Source organism: Engraulis encrasicolus, chromosome 2 (genome assembly GCF_034702125.1).
Source record: "Engraulis encrasicolus isolate BLACKSEA-1 chromosome 2, IST_EnEncr_1.0, whole genome shotgun sequence".
In the NCBI taxonomy this organism is placed as follows: domain Eukaryota; kingdom Metazoa; phylum Chordata; class Actinopteri; order Clupeiformes; family Engraulidae; genus Engraulis; species Engraulis encrasicolus.
Genome location: NC_085858.1, coordinates 56365279 through 56371755, shown reverse-complemented (window position 1 = coordinate 56371755; position 6477 = coordinate 56365279). Strand labels below are relative to the sequence as shown.

The 6477-nt window shown below is 43.0% G+C and overlaps 1 protein-coding gene across 2 annotated transcripts in view; it reads right to left on the bottom strand.

The window, feature by feature from the left end:
- The window catches only part of coro7 (coronin 7), a 143756-nt gene that overhangs the window by 55358 nt on the left and 81921 nt on the right, over positions 1-6477 (bottom strand). The window lies entirely within an intron of this gene.

Below are 6477 nucleotides of genomic sequence, written 5' to 3'. Positions count from 1 at the left end.
GCATGTCCACTGTTTCCATGGTAACAGCAGTTAATGATCCATCTGACCACCCACTTCTTTTTTTACAGGTGAAGGCCTTGCATTGATTTGGACTCCCAAAACACGCTCAAACTCAAAACACACAAGTTAAAACCATACCAGTTCCAAATGATAGACAGAGATACAGAGTGACTGTGTCAAACTGAAACAAAATTTAGTCTAGTGAAGACATATTCATGTTTTTTTTTTTTACCAAAATATCTCAAACACGAGAGAGTTTGTGTTGGCTAGTGCTTTGTCCTCAAACCTCAATGCCAAGTGTTCACATTTCCTTGTGAACTCCAAGATATTTTGAGTGGGCAAACATATCACACACCTTTTAAAAACAAGTCTATCTTTATGCGGACCTGATGTTCCCTTCATCAATCGTCTGTTTGTATTCTTATTTTTCTTCAATTCTCAATTTTCAGAGTCGATGGACTGCGTAAATCATGATTTGGTTCCCAGTGAAAAAAATGTTCTGGTTATAAATGTGTGTCTGAAATGCACTGTGTGTGTGTCTGTCAATGTGTGTGTATCCTTTGTATGTATGCGAATGTGTGAAAGAGTGTGTGTGCATGTGTGTTTGTGCACGTGTGAGTGTGTGCGTGTGTGTGTACTTGTAACTACAAGGAGGGTTCTGTCTTTAGTGTCGGCCGGCAATAGACCTGGTGGCTGGCATTATTCCAGACCAGCACGGCCTCAAAGACATGATTGTAACTGCCCACCCAGCACACACACACACACACACACACACACACACACACACACACACACACACACACACACACACACACACACACACACACACACACACACACACACACACACACACACACACACACACACACACACACACACACACACAATTGTAACGCCCGCCTGCCTGCCCTTTTTTTCACTTTTCTGAACACATGAACACACACATGTACACACAGAGTGCGCGTGCACTCACAGGCCTAGACACGCACACAAAGAATACACACACACATCCATGGACTTTAAAGTTATCAAAACATTCCCTAATTTACTGCCGAATGAATTTTCTCCTCCTTGTATATTTTTAGGGTCTGCAGCCATTCCCTTTTCCCCGTCTTTTATTACCGCTTCTCCTCTAAACCAAAGGGTTCACTGTGTCACAGGAAACCTGTGATTTATATATACAGTACGGCACGGCACACACACTACCACACCGCCACGGCAGGTGCCAGGATCAGAAGCCATCATCTCTGTCATAAGAAACCTCTTTTATATACCGGACCGCACACAACTGCCACACACTCCCAGTGGAATTACAAAGCAAACGGCAGCGACTGCACAGAGCTCCAAACTGAGGCGAAATTATCCTGTAGTCCACTCTAAGTAGGTTTGGGTAGAATATTGACATGTGGCAATTTTGTTACTTTTTTGCAGACCAATTATTTTATTTAACTATATATTTTTAATGTTAAAAAAATCATAACAATCCATTTTCAACAACAATGTAGTCACTGTCTTTTTTGCTTTGTCAGGTAGAATAGTAGAACCCCATCGCTGCCATTTTAACACATTGAATACCGGCGGTGCTCACGGAATTATGCCGTAGAATACCAGCGTTCTAAGCCCTTTTTTGACGTTTTTTTGTAGACTCACAGCTTATTATGTGATAGGGCCACTGAAATATGTTATGACTCGTTCGAAAGTGGAGACGCTGCCCTCTTAGTAGGTGAAAACTGTGTGTCTCTACGAGCTTTTATTGCCGAGTAAACCCACGCTAAACCGAAGTGGGTATCCATGGAATTCAGCTACAATCGGAGATATTGAGGTTTTTGTGAAGGGTGCGCTTCTTCAGAATGTGACGAGTTTGAAAGGGGATGAGTTGGTTTTAATCACAATTTGGTGCAAGGTTAGCTCTGACACACATCTTCCTGCACGTCAAGACACGCCTCCTGCTCTAAACCACTACGACACCGGCAATCAATGCCCTTCGAAATCCACGTTTTTCACACAGACTGAACACAAGCTCTTTGCACACATGCAGAAGGTCGGACATTTGCTAAAATAGTTCCCGATGACTCCCGAAATAATAGCCCAACATTGACAACAAATCCCAATGATATGATGCTTAGATGTAGCCCATCCGATCCATATGTACCATCTATGCTAGCTTCTGGCTTTTCACATACAGGAAGACAGTTCAACATAGGGGTGAATAATCAAATAAACTTATCTGGTTGGCGATCAAACTTCTAAATCGGAGCGCATTACTCCAATTACAATTCGGGTGCCATTTTGATCCAAGGAGCTGGTAAAGGTCTAGGTAGCAAGCCCAGAAAGTTCAAGATACTCCTGGCACGATATACGGTCTCTGTGTTTACCTATTGCGTGAAGTCAGACACAATACACGCTGCCGATCGTGGGCTACTAGGGAAACAACAACATAGCACGATTCACGAATACGGCAGCACACCTCCTGCTCTGTCACACTACGACACCAGCAATCGATGCCCTTTGAAATCCCCGTTTTTCACGTGGACTGAACACAAACTCTTTGCACACATGCAGAGGGTGAGACATTTGCTAAAATAGCTCCCGATGACTCCCGAAATAATAGCCCAACATTGACAACAAATCCAAATGATATGATGCTTAGATGTAGCCTAGCCCATCCGATCCGAATCATATGCGGTGGCAGATGGACACTCCCAACTGAGATCGCTCCCGGACGTGTAGTCCCAGGTGTTTCTATCACTCCCGGACGTGTAGTCCCACCCGGATCGATAGTCTGGCTAGTGGGAGCGAGCCGACAGGGGAGCGTCCTGCGTTGGGAGCGACAATCAGGGAATCATGATATGTAGCCATGCTAGCTTCTGGCTTCTCACATACAGGAAGACACAGAAACTTATCTTTTTGGCGATCAAACGTCCAAATCGGAGCGCATTACTGCAATCACATATCGGGTGCCATTTGGATCCAAGGATCTGGTAAAGGTCTAGCAAGTCCAGAAAGTTCAAGATACTCCAGGCACTATACAATGGTGTTTACCTATTGCGTGAAGTCAGAGACAACACATGCTACAGTGACCGTACTAGGGAAATCAATGCAGGCAGCGCGATAGGCGACATGGGTTGGCATCCAGACATCTTGGTAAGTTAAATTAAAATATCCAAATCATAATACTCAAACATCATAACAATCAAACAACTTTGGACTGCAAATGTTGTCATTTATGTCCATCACAGAGCTACCAAAATCACATATATTGTCCATTGAAGGGTGTAGATTCAAAATATGATATTTAAATGCAAAAACGTATTTTTGCGTTTTGGTATACAACGCATGGGCGTGAAAGACGCATTATTACGTCGTCGGTACTCAATGTGTTAAATACAGCACCAAACACTGGGCCCGAGATCTGAGCCTGTGTTGTATATACTGGACTGCACAATACATGGGTTCTAAAATGTTGTTTTCCCCTGGCTACGCGAACCTAGCTGCGCAGTGCGCACAACTCAACCACTGATTGTTGTAAACGGCTGTCGGTCAAAAAATTAGCTCACGTGGTTGGCTGCCAGTGTCTTGCCCCTCCTCATAACATTGTGTTTACAAACACTGCGAACCCATGTATACTAACACACCACCAATGTGACAACATTTGAACCATCTTCTTTGTGTCATAGGAGACCTATCTTTTACTGTACTGCAAACTAGTATCACTCTGCCAGTGGAATAGTACAGCAGAGCCGAGATCTGAACCACCAACCACCGTTTTATATACTGCAATCCAACACTAGGGCCAAGATCTGAACCTAGGAAACCTGAATAGGAAATATGGATTTTATATAGATGTACTGTACCGCACATACCCCCAGTGGAATAGTAGGGCCAAGATTCGAACTATCTTCGCATGTTTTAGGAAACTTAGCATTTATATGCTGTACTACACACCAATACCACAACAAGACAACCATCGCCAATACCTCTCCTGTGCATTAACCCTGTCATGCCTTCCAGCGGAGCGAGTTAACCAATAAGCAGACTAGCCAGTTGCCTAGGGCCCCACCAAATTTGCCCATAGTAGGGCCCCCCCAAACAGTCAGCCCCACCACAGTAAATACTAGCAAAGGTAATTTAAAGGGTCCCATGTCTATATGTTGCATGCACACTGCCAGTTGTTATAATATATTTTCAGGTCACCAAACATGGTTAAGATTTACCAGGGTGGTTTTACAGTGTAGTGATTTATATGCCACTACTCTGTCTGGTCATGCAGGCGGGAACTGAAAGCTTTCATTCTGTTTGGCCAATGTGTAACATTTTATTATACAGTTCCTTTTTTCAGTGTGTCACTTTTAGTGTACATAATATACAACATGCCCTATTATGTTTTTATGTGGCACGTACATACTCCAAAATAACACTACAATTACTGTCGGTACATAATGTTGCACAATATTAAACACACCGTATCTAATTGACAGAACAAGGGAAGTAAAAAAACACATGTTCCAATTTGATGACATTTGATGAGCCAATGAAATATACCACATTGACCCCGAACTACTGTTAATCCATTGCTAAAAAAAATCTGCTGGTTGGTGGTAGCACATCAGACACAAAATATGTTTGGAGTGAATTGTCTAATTCAGCACTTTGCAATCATACCACAAACCCCACGGTGGCTTTTTCATATCTGAATTACGGTAAAAAGCGAAATAACATTTTAGAAATGTCTAACAAAATATTTATTTGTTGCGTTGGCAGGATGGTGTGGTTATTCACCGCTCACAATAACATTGGCTCATGCCAATGCACTTCTGACCCAAAGACAAATCTTCAAACAAGCTTTGACACAAACAATGGCCTGAACGCAATGTAAACACGTTCAAATCCTAACACTAACAAAAATCCATTTACAATGAGCCGAGATGATTGGCCGGTGGGTTGCGTCACCCTAGAGACGAGCATACTCCAAACAGTTATAACGAACGAGACTACAAACAGCTGCTAACTGGCCGCGATGGTAGCCACAAGAAGATTTTCTCACCCACCCAAACAAATATTTAATTCCCAGAGAATTGAAGCATAGCTTGGGCAATGGTGCATTCTACTTAAATTGACATGGGCCGTTTGACTTTAGATCCTACCCTTACCACTCCCTACACCTCAAACTCAGGGGTTGAAGTGTCCTTGAGCAAGGCAGCTAACCCCACATTGCTCAAGGGACTGTAACCTATAGCCTGTAATATCTGTCAGTCGCTTTAGATCATTTTTGTTTTAGCTAATTGTAATGTAATATAATGAAGACACACTGGATGACATGTTGCCTGCACTTAGTAGTCAGTAGAGAGCATCTACAGTACATCTCGTCTCCATCTCCTAGCAAGAACTGTTAACCTTAAAAGCAATGACATTGCACTAGGTAGAGAGACTATGGACACTAAGGGACACTTTACTGGCCACTTGTCCTGGCTTCTATGTGCCACTCAGCTAAGGCACATGCGACACTGTGGACACTTTATTTTATTATTATTTTTGGTGTGTGTGTATGTGTGTGTGTGTTTGTGTGTGTGTGAGAGAGAGAGTGTGAGAGATATGCCTGGGCAAATGTATGTAACAGTGAGCTATATATGGTTATTTTATGTCTAAGTATGTGTGTAATGTCTCGTGAGCAATGTCTTTATTTATGTATGTGTGTATGCTACTTGACACCTTAATTTCCCCCTGGGATCAATAAACGATACTCTACTCTACTCTACTATACTCTACTCTCTAAGCACCTTAATGCCTAAATTGACATGCAGAGTTGCACTGCTGTGCACAGACAGTACACTGTCTCTCATTCAGGCGCAAACGCGCACGCACGCACACGCACGCACGCATGCACGCACACGTGCACGCACGCACACTTCTCACTACCTCTATAACTCAGAGTCTATTCAAGACAGCATTACAAGGAACGCACCACCTTTTGGGGAAAATGTGATTTTTGGGAAAATGTGATACACTCCACAAACAGAGATGGCTTTAAATGTGGTTCCAATCCATGTTTTTTATGCGAGTGACCAGCCAAACCCACTCGAGTAGGAGTGTCCTCTTCACCATGTGCACATGCCAAAGTGGTAAGGTAGATTCAACATGCTGAACCAAACATACTGAATTAAACTCCTGCACACGGAAGCTATTTTCAGTAGAACACAAAGTCCATTTTTACAGTATGTTTTGAACTCTTCCTTGTAATTTGTGAAGGGAAAAAAAGCTAGTGCAATGATGCCACATAATTTAGGTCAACACAGTCGTCCCCGTGTGTGTTTGTGTCTGTGACAAGAGCTGGACAGGGACACACAGGTTAGATCTCTACCGTAGGTCGACTCCCCACCGCTTAGATCTGTAGGTCTGAACCTCCCCCAGATGTACAGTACTGTCATGCCATGTCATGCCTTCATGTATGTAATGTTCCCTGGCTGTAGCAGTGGATAT